Source organism: Pan paniscus, chromosome 13, assembly GCF_029289425.2.
Source record: "Pan paniscus chromosome 13, NHGRI_mPanPan1-v2.0_pri, whole genome shotgun sequence".
Lineage (NCBI taxonomy): Eukaryota > Metazoa > Chordata > Mammalia > Primates > Hominidae > Pan > Pan paniscus.
The window spans coordinates 88,713,740-88,732,433 of record NC_073262.2 but is presented as its reverse complement, the minus strand read 5'-3'; the positions used below and the strand labels follow the sequence as shown (position 1 = coordinate 88,732,433).

The 18,694-nt window shown below is 34.2% G+C and overlaps 1 long non-coding RNA gene across 10 annotated transcripts in view; it reads left to right on the top strand.

Moving 5' to 3' along the window:
- The window catches only part of LOC103786954 (uncharacterized), a 461,968-nt gene that overhangs the window by 429,606 nt on the left and 13,668 nt on the right, over window positions 1–18,694 (top strand). For 5 of the 10 annotated variants that reach the window (XR_010109516.1, XR_010109521.1, XR_010109520.1 and 2 more), the window contains one exon: window positions 3,943–4,155. The exons of the other annotated variants lie outside the window; for them this stretch is intronic. This is a non-coding gene — a long non-coding RNA (uncharacterized LOC103786954). The remainder of the gene's footprint in view (window positions 1–3,942; window positions 4,156–18,694) is intronic. 10 annotated transcript variants of the gene reach the window in all.

Here is an 18,694-nt window from a genome sequence, read left to right as displayed (position 1 = left end):
TCTCTGTAGTCATGGCTAATATGCTCTGTCTTATAAATAATAGATGAATTGTCTACCCTCATTCCTAAACTTCTGGTATTGCACAAAGCAAACTGAAGTAATAATGTAACCCCTTATTTTAAAATTTAATATCTTTTATAGCCTGCTGTCTAAGGCAGTTCCTCTGTGAATCTGCTGACACTTTAAATTCTACTTTAGAAACTTCCTCTCTATTTCAAATATCCACTCCACTCAAAATTTTATATAAACTTATCCCCTCTACACACTATCAATAGGAAAGTTCTTCTTTATTTCCTAAGGCATTCTAAGTCACTTTTGTAACCAGCTCCCTTAAGAGAAAACCACTAAATCTTGCTGCTTACACAGCAGCCCCAAATCTTAACCATAGTGCTTGTCAAAGACAGAGAAATATCTTCCGTGTAAGCTCCTGCAAGGTTCACAGGCTTACTAGATTGTGCTTTCTAGCTAATAGGAAAGAAAAGAAAACTGCAGAAGCCTCTAGAGAACCTTCTGGGAGAAAGTAGATAACACAAAATAAAATCACTATTTTATTTTATTAAGGACCTTTGTGAAGGTTCATTTGAAACAATTTAGTCTGTCTAACATAATTAAGTCACTAAGCAGCATCAGATAGTAGCCAGTTACCATCTTGGATTAATAATGTTTAATTCATCTATAATCGCTCTAATACATCTCTAGGAAGCATACACAGCATTTTATAAAGTACAATTTGATGAGTAAGGACAGTTGAATGATGAATCATAAAATAAATTAAATTGTAGTCATTTGAACTGCTATTTGAAATTTATGGCTGCCAGCTGGCAACCAGAGGATTTTTAAAATATAAATTAAATAAGTTCAATAAAGTTATCCAGATAGAAAATCTGCAGCTGGAATATGAGAATTATTTCTTTTTAGCCTTCGCCAGAAATGAGTTTTTTGAGACAGGCACAATAAAGAATATTTAGGCAGGGTCACAGTGGAAGCAATACTGTGTCCAATGAGATCCACTCTGGTAGATTCCCAATCCATCAGCTCTTAATAATTCATGTTTCTCAGCTGGATTGAACAGATCCTGATCAATTGGAGTAGAAGACAGAGAAGGATAGAAGTCAGATTTAGATAGAAGATTTTTTTTTTTTTTTGGCTACAGTATAGAAATAAAATGAGTAGGGTTTGAAATGAGATTGTTAAAAGGATTTAAAAATATTATGGATGAATATGTGACATAAACCTTAATTGCAGCTGAATTTCTATATTTACACAGGAAATTTAAAGATTATTTTCTCTGTTATTTGAATGGGAAAGCCCTACTTGAGCACAGCAGAAATCTTGCAGCTTTTGTGATTGTAGAGAAGGCAAATTAGGTCATTGAAACTTTTAATTAACTGGGTTCAGGGTTAAATCTCAAGGTAATTCTATCATCTGGAAATGGTAATCTCTGAATTTCAGAAGCTATAGCAACTTCTGTATTGCTGAACTCATACTGATACTCAGCAAGATTGAAGCTGTTAAGAAATTACATCTACTTGCCTAGAATCTGCATTAGAGTTTATTGGTTTAAAATTGTTTAAATGCACTTTTAGTCAATTGTTAAAAAGATAGTATCAATTTTACATAATCGTTAAAGATGATATATATTTAAATTTGTTTTGGTAGCTTATATATACTTTCTTTTGTCCCTGGAACCCTGAGGCCTAAAATCTGACAATACAAGGGCCTGCCATTTTGCAGCATGTTGGAAGACAAGGAAATACAAAATAAAACAAAGCACTGAATATAATTTCCTGGTTATGAGTAACAGAAATCTAGAATCTCCTATTATCAGTTTCTGATTGTGTAAAAATTGGGGAGATTCCAAAGCATCTAGGAAGAAATAGTCCTGGGATTTAGATATATTGGAATAAAAGTAACAAATGGAGATTGACTATATAAAGAAGATATATGATTGCTCCAAGTTACAGATTTTATTTGTTAACCCACTAAACATTGATGAGCTATGTTCCAGGTTCTGATTAGGTGCTGGGAACATGATAATGAGATAACAGAAGAAGCCTCTGTCCTCATACAAACAGATTTGGATTGAAACTGAACAGATGGCACCTTACCAAACACTGTCATAATTAATGAAGAAGGGAATGTAAAGTCTAAAATGCCAATATACGTCATGGAACTGAAATTTACTTTGAGACAGCATGACCTTTGGGAGGCATATGGGTACACAGCATTCAACCAGTGTTTGTAACATCATGCAATGATCCATTTATAAGGATCCATGGAAGAAATATTCTCAGGACATTGACAGTGATATCTTGCTTCTTTTAAGAAAATACATTGTTTGGCTTATAAACACTATAAATTGCATTTACCCTCTTGCACTGGCTGCTCAGAATCTCAGTAATAAATTTGAGGCCAACACCTGGCAACGTAATAGGAAAATCAATGTATGTTTTTGATGCTTTAGTTTCATAGACTCTACTTTTAGAAAGAAATAGGACATTAAACAAACATACAAATCAACAGCAATCACAATCATGGTTCCATTTGTAAAACTGAAGCTCTTCAAAGCATTGGAAACATATCAGTCTTCTCAGGTAATAGGACCTAATCCTGCCCTTGAGCATTTTTTTTTTTTGGTGTTTTCCTTAAACAGCTCTATTTTATTAAGATCATCCTCCAGGTTTTAGAAGAATATGTGTTCCTATCATAATAAAATATGCTCATAGTATAATTCTGTCAATCTAGACAGAAGATGATGGCAAAAAAACATGAGAAGGGTGGAAGGTGACACTGTTGAAGGACATCTTGAGAGAGAGCTTAAATTGAAACAAATATAAAGCAAAAGCAGAAGCAAACATTCAGCTAGTCATTATCCCAAACATTGCTAAGCTTTGGAGATACCAGTTAGTGCCACAAACCAGGACACCTTTTCTATGCAATATGGATAGAAATAATCTTCAGTTAAAGCTATATTTGGGTGTACATATCAAATGGAAATAGACAGTATAAAGAAGTGTTATGATTGCTTTGAGATACAGGTATCACTTGCTCATGCAACAGAGAGCATCACAGGCAGCTATGACTGGCAATAGCATTTTATTTGGCACGGAAAGATAATGGTAGAATTTTAAAATATATTGAGTTTCGTTTACCCACTTAAGAGAATCTTTCCCTTAGGATTTTGTAATCTACCCAACGTCAGCACAAACTATATATACTATATATTTATATATATATATAGAGAGAGAGAGTATTTTATATATTCATCATTCACTATGCCTGAGTTTTAACAAAGAAAATTATTTCCTACAAAACTAATTTGGTCCCACTCATTTAAAAAATTACTTTAAATAATTCAATGATCACTGCAGTTATTGATGTCTCTACAACCACCATTGGCTGAAACCTGTACTTCCTCAGGTTCAGTACATACTCTGCACTTAAGTGCAGAGTAATAATAAGTGGTTGCTCTAGTTATGTTACCTATAGGGTGGAAACGGACAAAAGTAGCAACTGGTGGCTAAGGTGGTGATTTTGTACTGCCACCTCTCTCCTTTGCCATCAGCCGGGGTGGAAGGCAGAAATCCAAAGAGCTATTTTTATTCTCTGGCAATTTGCCAGCATTATATAAGCAATCCCTTGGCCAGCTTTGAGCTTTGTTTACTGCTAGCTAACATAAGATTTAGAATGAGTGTAATCTTCAGCTTTTGTGAAGAGTATCAAATGATAAATTGAGTAATCAGATCTTTGCCTGAATTGCTTACTGCAGTGAAACATTTATTAAATGTGTAGTAAAAATATCAGTTAATCTGTCCAAAAAGCTGGATACATTCATTTGCTTTCTTTCATCCAGCTTAGTTGTCTCATTGGAGAAAGAAGGGAAAATAAAAATGATGTCCTAATTATTTATGTGTTTACAAGTTTGTTTTCTTTTTTGCTTAGACTGCTGTTAAACTGGCTCACTCCATATACTCTGTGCTACAGCAATTTAATATTTCATTAAAAAGCATTAATGATGGCTCCAGTGAATTTCTCCTATTCAAGCTCCATAATGACAGCAGTTCAAGTGAGTGTTGATCTCTGAGTGATGCAACACAAAAACATCGCCTAACAAAGGAACACTTGGAGTGCTACTCATATTCTCTGCAACTTGAGGTAAAGTTGGAGAGCTAGCTGCTGAGTGGTACCTTGTAATTTAATTGAATAAGAAAAGACCTTCTAATTTATACTCAATAAATGAATTGCTGTAGTAGGTATGTCACATTTATATTATATATCAATAATAGATTAAACAATTGCTATAAAGCTTGCTCTTTCAAAAGAGTTTCTAAAGGCAACACATCTCTGTTTATGCTTTTAACTTTAAAACAAAGTCAAAAGTTACTCCGTGAGAAAATATCTTGTTGCTTTAGAAACATATGATTACCTATCTGATGAAACAATAAATATTTATTAAATGACTACTGTGTGTTTTCAAGCTACTGTGGCCTCTACTTCAAAGGAGAGAGTCTTGTTTTTAAGGATTTTTTTGTTTCAATTTGAGGAGAAAAGAAAAATAAAATAAAATCATAAATGCTAATGAAAAGCCTAAATGATGTGGGTTAAGTGATTAGTTCTCATAAGAAGTTAGGGTTGTTATATGGAAAAGGGAATTATTTCCAGCGAATATAATCAGGAGATTTATAAAATAGTGGAATTTAAGTTTAAAATAATTCAAGGATGTAATTTTCATAGTTTGAAAATAGAGAGGATATAGAGATAGCAGAAATTTTATTTAATGGGACAGTGGAATAAGAAGTGCAAAAACAATGTTGAAAGCATATTATAGAGATCACTTGAATTTTAACTTCTGGATAATTAATTTTATTATACTAATTACACAAAGCAACATTATAAAAATAATGTAGAATTTAAAATGAAATATAATTTTTATAAAACTTGTCCTCACATTCTCCTCCCAAGAAAACCACCTATTTCTGTTTTTCCATTTCCTTCTCACTAAAGATTTCTGAACAGTGAAATGATATGATGGAAAACATGTTGTAGAACTTTTAGGAAGATTAATCTATCAATAGTAAGCAAGATGGAGAGTAAAGAGAAGTATCTGAAACCTAGAGACGAATGATAATTCTATTGAAGTAATTCAGATGAGAAGTGATAAGAGCCTGAACAGAAATGGAAAGAAATGGGAAGTTGTAAGAGGCACTGAAATGGAAAAATCACTGATTGGATATGGAACATTAAGAAAGGTAATCGTTAGAGATGAATGGAGCCTGAATTAACAGCAACGGTTCCAGAGATAGAAAGCAGAAGTAGGATGATTAGAATAGGTATCTAGCAATGGAAAATAATTTATATATCTCTTCCATGACATGTAATGTTGAAAAAATATAGTTACACACAAAAATCAAGAATATGTTTAAAGATGGAAAATTGAAATATATATTATATGCATGTTTCTAATCGAGATCTTTATCAAATTTCTAATAAAAAGAGAAAGTACCTAGAATCATAGGTGTAAATTAAGTCTGGTTAAGAAAGTAGAGGACATTATTAATAACTTTTTTGAGAAGAACAGTATTTAGTGAGGAAAGAGTGGCCAGTAAGTGGAGAACAGACATATTTCTTTTTTTTTTTTTTTTTTTTTTTTTGAGACAGAGTCTTGCTCTGTTGCCCAGGCTGGAGTGCAGTGGCATGACCTCGGCTCACTGCAAGCTCCGCCTCCCGGGTTCACGCCATTCCCCGTCTCAGCCTCCCAAGTAGCTGGGACTACAGGCACTCGCCACCACGCCCGGCTAATTTTTTTGTATTTTTGATAGAGATGAGGTTTCACCATGTTAGCCAGGATGGTCTCGATCTCCTGACCTTGTGATCCGCCCATCTCGGCCTCCCTAAGTGCTGGGATTACAGGCGTGAGCCACCGCGCCCAGCCGAGAACAGACATATTTCAAGAAAAAGAAAATATTTATATATATGAATATATACACACATATGTATATACGTATATACACATATATACATATGTCTGAGTGATGGAACACAAAAACATTGCCATGTATATGCACACATATATATACCCACATATATGGATATACATATGTGTGTATATTCATATACATATCCATATATGTGTGTATATATGTATATATACACATATGTGTATATATGTATATATACACATATGTGTATATATGTATATATACACATATGTGTATATATGTATATATACACATATGTGTATATATGTATATATACACATATGTGTATATATGTATATATACACATATGTGTATATGCATACACACATATATACATATATGTATAGACGTGTACATTGTGTATATACATGTGTACGTGTGTATATATACATATACACACATATGCATATATACACACATATATGTGTATGTATGTATTTATAGAGAGAGAGAGAGCAGTATAGGGAGGACAAGGCGAATGTGAACTGGGAAAAAAGCATTATATATCATAACTAAGAGGTAATTGATGATACTTGAGAAATTGGTGAACAATTAATATTTGTTAAACCATTGACTAGGATGTTAATTTTTCATTTGAGATATTTTTTAGTGAAAGGAGAGAAGGAAATGAAATGGTAGCTAGTAGATGGTGAATTTAAGCAAGATTTGTTCCCTTTCTTCCACTATATGCCTCTAAGGAAATTAAAAAAAAAAAAAAGGCTTGTTTACTTTGGAATGTGGAGTAAAGAGAGCAACAAGAGATTGAAGTCAAAGAATAGGTAAGTGAGCACTGTAAGGATCTACAGAGACAGACAGAAAAAGTCTGCATGGAGAGTAAATTGGGAAGCCAATTAAAAAATTATTTTGGTAGTCCTTGCGTGAGATGTTGGTAGCTTAAACTAGGATAGTAGTTGTGGAAGGGACGATTATTGGTTGGATACAGTCTATATTTTGAAGATAGAGTTGACTGCACTTAATGACGAATAAGAAATGAGGGGTAAGAGCAAGAAAGAAATGTTAAAATGGTGTGTGTGTGTGTGTGTGTGTTTCTGGCTTAAACAACTGGAAGAATGGTAGTATCATTTACTGAGATAAGTAAGCCTGAGGATGATGCTGGACTTGTTTTTTGGAGGGGCAAATCAAGAGTTCTCTTTTATATATGCTAAGCCTATTAGATTATGAGAAATCCAACTGCTGATGTTGTCTGGAAAGTTAGATACATAAGTTTGAAATTAAAGGTAAAGTTTGGGGCATGTAAACTTGATATTCATCAATATATTAATAATATCATTTATAAAATGTAAGAATAAATGAGGTTACCTAGGGAAAGACAATATAGAGAGCAAAGAGTGCTAATAATTGAGAACTGAGTCACTCCAAAGTCTCAAGATCTAAAAATAAGGAGGAACCAGCTATGAAGAATAAGAGTAGCCAGTGAGAAATGAGAATCTTAAGATTGTGATGTCTGCAAAAAAGAAATGAAATTTCAAGGAGGGCATGGTCAGTTGTGTCAAAGCTTGATGGGTGTAGAGTAAGATTTGTACACAGAATTAGATGGGGGCTTGGGGAGATTTTCACTTTTGGGAGTATCTGAAATAAACAAGGAAGTCAGGATTGGTATTGCTGGTCTTCCAGGGGAAATGGTAATCAGCTCTAATTATATCTTTTTCCTAGAATTGATCTTTTAGTCAGTTGTCAGAGGTGAGGCTAACGGTGTTGTAGTATGGAGGAATGATAGTCTCATATGGAGTGCATCCTTATGTTATGTTGAGGGCAGAGTCACAAATGATGGAGGGGTGGCTTTAGAACAGGCATCTCTGGGTGTCCTAGCCTTTATTATAGGTCTCTGAGGGGCTTCTAGATTTGATTTAAAGAGAGCATTAGGTGGTATCACGGCTGGGTGATGAAAACACCAACAAGAGCACATGGAATTCTGGGGCCTGCCATAAATCTTGCTGGGGGGGATCAGGGCCAGTAGAGTGGGATTGGGTTTCTCAGAAGCACTTGGAGATCTGGAAGGTAATTTAAATAAAGGGCACCATTTTCTTTATACCACTTTTAGTAGAAGCACATGATACACAATATAGCATTTTAGATCTGCGCAAAATAAATATATTATAGCCACCAGAAAAGAGGCATGTGGAATTCTCTTAAAACTCAGTAATTTGCTTCTTTTGGTGTCCCTTAAACCTGAGCAGTTTATAAGAGACAAGATGAGGGTTTTCTTTGAGGATGAAAGAAACTTGTACATCTTTACTTACAATCTTTTTCATATCCTTTTTGCCTATGCTTATATAAATGTTTTCCTTATTTTAATTGACATAACCTTCAAAGTCAGAAAATTAACCACAAAATATTTACCTATAACCCAATAACTGTCATGTGAAAAAAACTAAAATGTATCTATGTTTGTCTTTTTAATGGTTACAGCCTATTGCCAAGAATAGTCATTCTGTTTCATCTTCAGCACACATTTATAGAGGAAAGGGAAAAGTTATTTAAAAAATATTTTTAAAAGTTCTATTTCATTAATTTCAACCATTATACCTTGTATTTACCTCCTGTGTTTCATTTTTTTTTGCTTCCTCAGTAATGACAAAACCCATTAAGTCTGAGAATTATCTGCGCAAGTATTATTTATTGAGTCTTACAACTTATTTTTGTCCTTTAATTTTACTGTCTTGCTAAATAAAAATACAAGCAAACATAATGAATTCTACTTTAAAAGCTATCCATTACTATATACTTTTATTATGATAATGCTGCCATTATTATTTTGCTGCAAACCAGAAAAACCAAAGTGAATAGAATAGTGAATATTTTTGCTTGAGTATAAGCAAATATGGTATTATCTAAACATTTCTTACAGGTATTACATGTTGTTATAGAACTATACTGATTAACAAACTCATTGACATTTCCTTATATTATCTTTGGGGCTCATTTGCCATTGCCATTACTGCTGTATTTCATACATCACCAATAACCTGGACTATTTGTACTGATTACACAATATGCTCTCCTTTCCTACACCTCGATGTTTGTTTCATTACATTTGTTAGAGGTTTCTTCCTCTTGTCTACTTATGGACATTCTATTAATATTTCAGGTTCTACCTCAAATCCTTCCTTATAAAAATTTACTGGCCAGACGTGGTGGCTTATGACTGTAATCTCAACACTTTGGGTGGCCTAGGTGGGAGGATCACTTCAGCCCAGGAGTTTGATACTAGCCTGGGCAATATACTGAGAATTTGTCTCTACAAAAAAAAAAAAAAAAAAAAAAAAATTAGCTGGGCATGGTGGTATACAACTGTATTTCCAGCTACTCGGGAGGCTGAGGCAGGAGGATCTCTTGATCCCAGAAGTTTGAGGTTGCAGTCAGCTATGATCACACCACTGAACTTCAGCCTGGGTGACAGAGTGACAGCCTGTCTCAAAATAAAAATAAAAATAAAATAAAAGTTGACTGATGAAAATAACCAAGTTATTTCACCAACTCTTATTGATACACATCCTCTGACAAGTATTCTATGTGGGCTTGATATTTATATAAATGCTTTATCTCCTGTATTCCTTGAGGGATGCCATATTTTATACATTTTCTCTTCCACAATTTTGTGTACATGCAGCAGTTCAATAAAGAATAAATTTAATTGAGTCTTTGTGTTTGAATTGTTTTCTGTTTCCATGGTAAGGTGGTTATTATTTCCCCTTCCATGTACCTCACACCTGTCTATGTTTATAGTCTTTTCTGATAAAAATAATGGCCATTGTTTGGAGGGTTTACTACATGCTGAGCATTGTTCTTTAGTACTTTACACAAATGAATTCATTTAATTTTCATAAGAAAATGAAGGAGTTATTATTATGATAATTGTTACAGATGAAAAAATTGGGGTGCAGGGAATTTAGGTATTCATCCAGGATCATGAAATTGGTGGAGGAGCCAGTTTTCATGCCCAGGTAGTTTTTGACTCCAGAGCACAGAGCCTTTGCATTGAAACACTCCTCTGTATTGGGGTAATGTTGAGGTGCTGAGCTGCTGCTTTGGGAGTATTGCTGGTAGGGCAACAACACTTGACAAAAAACACACTTAAAAAAAACAATGTTTTAGAATAAAACAAAACAAAACTATCATTGCTGTTGTACTGCTTAGTTCCCTGTAGATTTATTTTCATGGCTCCTGCCTTCTACATCATGACTCAGCTTAATTTGTAGAATTACAATACTTTTTGAAATATTAAAGATAATTGTTGTGTATGATGTACCTTTAGTATGTTTTTTAGTTTTTTTTGGTTAGCATAAATATATAGTAGTGTTAAGACTATAGGATATCACTAGAGTAAATTTTGGAGATGGTATTTGAAAGTTGTCATTCTTGTCAACTGCCTGAAAACACTGAAAAAGATTTTAAAATTGTAACTTCTCTAAAACCTCCAAATTTGGAACAAATTAACCATCATGTGTATGTATTTTCTGGTTTTAATAGCATCTAACATGGTGCATTAGGCATAGTAACTTTCAAAAAATATTTCATTAAGTTTTAAAGTTAACCTTTATATAAAACTATTAATAACCTTGACATTCTTACATGTGTTTTTCTTGAAATAAAAGCATGATTTTTTTAATACACTCACATATAACTCTTAAAGGCACTATAAAAATGATTCCTCTATAAAAAAAGTCTTGAGGTCCTATCAATTAAATATAAGTCTCATGTTTAAAACTAAACACAATGTATTTCAACTCAATACAGAGTAAATCGATTTTTTTTTTTTTTTGAGATGGATTTTTGCTCTTGTTGCCCAGGCTGGAGTGCAATGGCACGATCTCGGCTCACTGCAACCTCTGCCTCCTGGGTTCAAGCGATTCTCCTCCCTCAGCCTCCCAAGTAACTGAGATTACAGGAACCCACCACCATGCCCGGCTAATTTTTTGTATTTTTTAGTAGAGACAGGGTTTCATCATGTTGGCCAGGCTGGTCTTGAACTCCTGACCTCAGGTGATCCACCTGCTCGGCCAAGTAAATGGAATTTTTAAAAAATTAATATAACATTTACATATGAAATTTCAGACTCACTCTGACTTTAGATTTTTCAACTTAATTTTTATATTGCTGTTGTCTTTTTTAATATTACGTTAATATTATTTAAGTAATATTAAATAATATTTAAGTTTATTTTTCCAGTCATTCAACAACTATTTTAAAAATGTTCTCAACATTCTACTAAGTACTGGGATTACAATTGCAAACAAGAAAGATAGGGTGCTTGATCTAATGGAGAAAAGAGATAAAAGATGTAACATAACTTTAAACTGTGGTATTTTCTAGAAATGCTCTGGGTAGGGAATACTAGAGGGTGGAGGATAGGATAATCTGGAAAGTTTTTCTGAGAATATAATATTAAAGATGAAGGATGAGAAGAAGGCTGCTCTGCACAGTTCAGAAGGAGAAAGAAGGAAAAAGAAAAGAATTCCAGGGACAGAAAATTGCAGGTGCAAGAGGCCCTGGGTGAGCAAAGGAATATTTCCTTCAGTTTTTGTTATTAGAATGTGTTTTATAATTTATTCATGGTGTCATGAGCTTATTGTGATTAAACTACAATAAAATTAAGGAAAGGACCACATGGCCTCATTAATATTCCATAATTGATATGTGTTTATGATAATGATTATTTTTTAAACAATTTAAAAGCATGCTGAATATTTTTCTTAATATAATTTGCACCTGAGAATTGAAATCTTCAGTTCCATTTCTCTGTTTCAAGCTTACTGATTTTACCAAAAGGTAAAAATAAAACAAACAAACATTAAATTGGCATATTTTTCAGCTTATGCAAAAAAACATTTAGCTAAAATTTTATCATTACTTCTGACATGAAAGTATCTAATAATATGGGAGCTACACAGTTGTGTACTTCCCCCCTGAGGTTTGTGTATAGATATCATCATATATCCTAAAACGTGAATGCTATTTTAAAAATATTTTATGCCTTTTAGACAAAGCAAGATGAAATTATATTAAACTATATACTTCTTGCATTTTGGCCTTGCATTGGCCTTTGAAAGGGAATAAAAATAGAGGCACTCATGAATAAGAATAAACTTCTTGCTTGAAGTTGAGGAAAAATAAAAGACCTGACAAGCCTGACAGGGAGTCAAAGTTCTCATCTTTGGAGTGAAAATGATCCACACATCCAAGGGCAAAAAATGCCAGAAATGTCAGGAGCAGAAGGCTTCCTGTAGAGAGCCTCACTAGACCCACCGAGGTCACTTCGTTTACTTCATCATGTGCTCTCAGTCTATCTCTTTCACTTAGTACTTTAGGGCTGTAGATGCTCTTAATTTTAAGCAGTTGAATTTGTCACCTCTCAATTGGCCCTAAATGAAAGTGTTTCCTGCGGGGAAGAATTGTATTGAGCTGTGTTTGAACACTAAACTTGAAAGGAAAAGCAGTTGTATCCTTAGTTTATTTATGTTCAATCTCTTTGTTTCTTCTCCTTGCCCAAGTTAAAAAAAAAACACATATAAGTGAGAATAATACATTAAAATATTTTTTCCTTCTAATTCTATGCTTTGATGGCAGGTAGAATTGTCTTCTTTTGATTTGACAAAAGTATTTATTAGAACCCCTCATTCTCCCACTTATATGGTTTGGCTGTGTCCCCACCCAAATCTCATCTTGAACTGTAGCTCCCATAATCCCCACATGTCAGTGGGAGGGACAAGGTGGGAGGTAATTGAATCGTGGGGGCAGGTTTCCCCATGCTGTTCTCATGATAGTGAATAAGTCTCATGAGATCTGATGGTTTTATAAAGGGCAGCTTCCCTGCGCACGCTGTCCTACTTGCTACATGTAAGACATGCCTTTGTTCCTCCTTCATATTCTGCCATGATTGTGAGGTCTCTCCAGCCATGCTGAGCTATGAGTCAACTAAACGTCTTTCCTTTATAAATTACCCAGTCTCAGACATGTCTTTATTAGCAGCATGAGAATGGGCTAATACATCCATAATTTAGTTCACCTCTCAGAAGTCTTCTCAGTTCTTCAGCTGTTAGTAACATTTCTCCTCTGTATTTCTGTGGTATATATTATCTATAGAGTGATTTCACAAATACATTTTTACACTGTATATTTCTTCCCTAAAAGTAACACTCCTTTCAATTTGATTATAATCTGAAGATTAGAGAACACACTGCACTTATATTGATGTCTCTACAGAACCTAGCACAATGCCTTGCACATAGTGGCACTTTGTGACTATTTCTTGAAATATTTTTGTCATGCTGTACCTAACAGAGTATTTTTTATTATGCTCATCAATCTTAGCAAACTAAATATGTAATAAATATTAGATTTGTTTGTACTAATAAAGATTGGTTTTATATATTTTTTCTTTTTCTTTATGAATTATTAACCTGCTAATCAGATAACTATCTTATCAGAATCACTTGGTCCTTTAGTAGTATAATTTTTTTATTATTTAATATTATTTTCTCTTTCAGAGTCATAAGTCATGGAATCATTATTTATTAATGAAATAATATTTATTTATTAAATGCCTTTTAGGTGTCTTTCATATATACTGATGGCACAGCTATGAATAAGAAGATACTCACAGTATCTGTGGAGGATGTTCATGCCACAGACTGAATGTTTGTGTCCCACCAAAACTGAAATGTTGAAATCCTAACTCTCCATGTGATGGCATTTGGAGGCAGGGCCCTTTGGGAAGCGATTAGGTCATGAGGGCAGAGCTCTCATTATTGGGTTAGTGCCCTAATCAAAGAGACGGTGGAGAGCTCCCTTACCTCTTCCACCATGTGAGGGCACATTGAGAAGATAGCTGTCTATGAACCAGAAAGTGGGTCCTCCCCAGACACCAAATCTGCTGACACTTAGATCTTCCCTGCCCCAGAACTGTAAGAAATAAACTCCTGTCATTCCTAAGTCACCCAGTCTATGACATTCTGCTACAGCAGCCTGAATGGACGAAGGCTGTACATAGGATAAATGGAGCTGATACGCAGAACAATAACTGTAGGTGCAAGCTACTGTGAGAGCATTTGGCAGTGGACAATATCAATTTTAGGAGTTTAGGAATCTAAATCATAAGTAGGAATTAGCTTGGGGGAGATAGTAAAAGAAGCTCTAGATTTAAAAAAAAATGTCCTTGCTTTGTTTTTATTTGCTTGTTTTTGATGTCTTGCTCTTATCAGCCTTCTCTGCTTTGATTATTATGAATGCTTTTAGATCACTTGATCACATTTTCTGAGTGCAGCTTCTCATCATTTCTTCTTCATCCAACATTTCTTCCTTTTGGGTAAAATTTAAATGGGGAGAATTAGTTCCCTTTGGAGTTGATCCCTTGTGACCTCTCAAGAGCGATACATCTTTTTTCCTAAAATACTTAAGAATATAATGCATACGTCACGCATTTCCCCAGGACAGGAGGATTTTTAAAATACAGTAGTCCTCCCTTGTCTATGGTTTTTCTTTCTGTGGTTTCATTTATCTGTGGTCATCTGTGGTCCAAAAATATTAAATAGAAAATTTTAGAAACAAATAATTCATACATTTTAAATTGCACACTATTCTGAGTAGTGTATATCATCCCTTTATCTAGCATATTCACATTGTATATGATATCCCCCATTAGTCACTTAGCAGCCATCTGATTATCAGATTGACTGTTGATGTATTTCAGTGCTCGTGTTCAAGTCACCCTTATTTGACTTAGTAATAGCCCCAAAGCACAAGAGTAGTGAAGCTGGCATGTTGTTATAATTGTTCTATTTTATTATTATTTATTGTTTTTAATCACATTTAATTTATAAATTAAACTTTATCATAGGAATGTATGTTTAAGGAAAAACAGTATTATGGGTTTAGTACTATCACTGGTTTCAGGCACCCAAGAGGGTTTTGGAATATGTGTCCCTCAGATAAGAAGGACTACTGTACTTCTGATCTCATTTCATTCTTGTTGTAAGAGGTCACATAATACAGGTATAAAAACTTGTACTTCTTTAGAAACTGCCTTTCCTTCTCTGTGAATAGCACTACTACCAGATACTTTGACTGAAAGTAAACTACTGGAAAATATATTGGTAGAAATCTGAGAGATAGCACTGATATAGTTTGGATATGTGTCCCTGCCTAAATCTCATGTCGAACTGTAATCCTCAATGTTGGAAGTGGGGCACGGTGAGAGGTGATTGGATGATGGGGATGGATTTCTCATGGATGGTTTAACACCATTCCCTTTGTGCTCTTCTTGGGTTACTGAGTAAGTTCTTGTGAAGATCTGATTTTTACAAGTGTGTAGCAGCTTCCCATCTTGCTTTCTTGCTCCTTCCATGTAAGATCCCTGCTTCGCCTTTGCTCTCTGTCATGGTTGGAAGCTTCCTGAGGCCTTCCCAAAAGCAGAAGCCACTATGCTTCTTATACAGTCCTCAGAATTGAGAGCCAATAAAACCTCTTTTCTTTATAAATGACTCAGCCTCAGGTATTTCTTTATAGCAAGGCAAGAACGGAATAATACAATCACAGATTCTTCACTTTCCTTAATCTCTGACATGTCATTTCCACCTTCACCCCATCATCATTTTTTGATAGGCTTTTAAAAATAGCCTTATGTTTCCTAGACTGTAACTTTATTCTTTAACAATCATCATCCCATTAGCATCTTGAAAGAGGGTTACAAAACATATATATGATCATTTCACTCTTTAATTAAAAATCCTCCAATAGATTCTGTTTACAATATGGATGCATGGGATGCAAAAATTACTGTCTGCCTTTCCAAATTCATTGTCAGGCAAAGTCAGGGAGTAGAATACAGAGAGCTTTGACATTCCATCATCACTTCTTCAATAAAGCCTGAGTTGATCAAAAAACTCAATTAGTGGCCTTAATCAAAGTAAATAATGAACAGATAAGAGAGTAATCTTGTTAAGGCAGTATCTCATACCTACATGAGCAATTTTGAGAAGGCATTTCCATCTGAAGGCAACCAACATGCCTTGAAGCCCTAGAGAATTGCCCTATCAACCAGGAGTGTTCAGGTTGCCATGGTTATCAGTTATCATTTGGAAAGTCAGTAGACGTCTGTTAGAAGAATATATCTTGTATTACTTAAGAAGAAATATACCTATTAACATAAAATTTAGGCATCACCTTAAGGTGATGGTGGAATTTCTTCCTTTTCAAACATAAGCCATTGTGCCATATAATAAATTGACTTCAGTTGAACAAATGATTATTGATTACTTGTTATATTTCAGCCCATTTTAGAATTCAGGAATGAGTAAGGCAGCCATCCATTCCTGTTTGAGCAGAGTTTGTAGTCAAGTTGGAGAGACCTAAAGTATAATTTTGATACGATGTGATAAATACAATAACAGAAGTATATGTAGGGTGCTATGGTCATATTGCTAGGAAGACAAATGTAAACAATGAAGACTTTCTCTCTAAATCCCTGGTGTTTAAAAATAATAATAGTTGGCCAGGCGCGGTGGCTCACGCCTGTAATCCCAGCACTTTGGGAGGCTGAGGCGGGTGGAGCACGAGGTCAGGAAATCGAGACCATCCTGGCTAACACGGTGAAACCCCGTCTCTATGAAAAATACAAAAAATTAGCCAGGCATGGTGGCGGGTGCCTGTAGTCCCAGCTACTCGGGAGGCTGAGGCAGGAGAATGGCGTGAACCCAGGAGGTGGAGCTTGCAGTGAGCCGAGATCGCACCACTGCACTCCAGCCTGGGCAACAGAGCGAGACTCTGTCTCAAAAAAAAAAAAAAAAAAAAAAAAAAAAGATAATAGTTTAGAAAATGAAATTAAAAATTACTCAAATTCTTTATGTTGAAAGAACCTAATAACCACGAAAAGGTGATTATAAAAGACCTCATATCTGGACACATTGGGTAAGATTTCAGAATTCTGGATCTAAAAGTAAATGATTTAAGCTTATGCATAAAAAAATGCAACCAAATGAATGAAACTCAGAATGACTTCAGATTACTTGTCAATAATGCCAGATTGAAAATTCAGTGCTAAGGGAAATTGAATTTTGTTCTGTAATTCTGTTTATAGCCAAAAGTAGCTAAACATCAGATATAACAATGAAAAGCAGCTAAGTATGATCTGAAATAAATAAATAGAATCAAAAAACAATTCAGGAAATCCACTGAACCTTGATGCCTGAGGCACTTTTCTTTAAGCAGAAACACTTTAGAGTTAAATTAAACACAACTAAGTTTCCCTTCCTATGGGTCTGATCACACTATTTGCTTCTGTAGTGCATAATAATTGCAATATTTTAATAAGTATTTTATCAGCTTCAAAATGATGAAGATTTTCTATTGACAATACACAGAAAACATAATTACTAAATTAAAATTAATAGTATAACCAACAGAAATCTGAAAGATGAAAGAGTTAGAAAGAGTAGGTACTCTCATTTTCTCATTTGACCTACAGAGAACCAATAGTTGAGCTTCATGGTGATGGAGTAAGAGACAGAGGTTTAAGTAGATTATTTAATATTATAAATACAGCCATGAGGAGAAGTACAAATTATAACTAATACATCTTCAGCAAGGTTAGGAAAAAGAAGGTTTATCAGGAAACTTATAAGCTATTCTTTTTATAGAAGTGCCCTAGAGGAAATGGAAAATAGAAACTGAAATATGATTATATTCATTTACAGTGAACTTTTCTTTATGGTTTTGCTTTTTTTCTAAGTGAAGGCATAACTTTTGAAAACAAGGATACTTAATACATAGAAAAAATGGGAAATACCAAAATACTAGCAGTGTCCGTGTCTCATTGAGTATTTTAGGAATGACTCTATTTTTCCCTTTAGAGATTATTTTCCCCCCACATTTTCTCTCTATATTTTTACAATATAAATGTATTTTTTACAGTGTAAAAGTACATTTTATATACTTTTACATTCTAAAAATTTATGAAATAAATTTTGTGTTTAAAATAGTGGTAACATCTGGTATAACAATGTAACAGTGGATTTCAAATAGACTTGCAAGTTACTGAAAAAGCTCAGATATACTCTTTACAAGGCCCAGTTGCTGGTGTATGTTATGAATACTTATAATATAGCTGCAGTACAATTGTTAAAGATAGTTTTTCATCTTGTAGGTACTGACTTGAGTTCTGTGCAGCAGCTATGCCAATTCCAAAAATTAAGCTGTAAAGAAAAATGCCCTGTTACTACGCAGAAAATCACTTGATAGAATTAAATGAGTCATTCAACCATGCTGCACTAATTTATAGCCATTATTTGTGGAGAAATAGAGTTAGCGCTGACATTAAATGTACCATATGATTCCTTTATTATAAATTTTATGTTCTGCTCAAGCTCTTTAACCACTACCATATGGTTTTCATTATGTTTGTTGCCATTTGTTATGCCTGATAAGTTAAAAACTTTATTATATATCGATTTCCTGCTGGAATGCCTGAAAACCTTTGTGCTCTCAACACTGTCATTGATCAGATATCAATTATGTTTTGCTTTCAGACCAGAGAACATATTAAACTAATTCTGGATTTATCTGGTACATACTAAAGGGCCTGACCCCAATTTTGCTGTTAAAGGAGCTTCAGTTTTAAGAGCAGTTTTGTTTCTTGCAATATTCTGATACTTATGCTGTATCAAAATCAGGAATGTTAAAAGTATTTTGGCAGTCTAAAC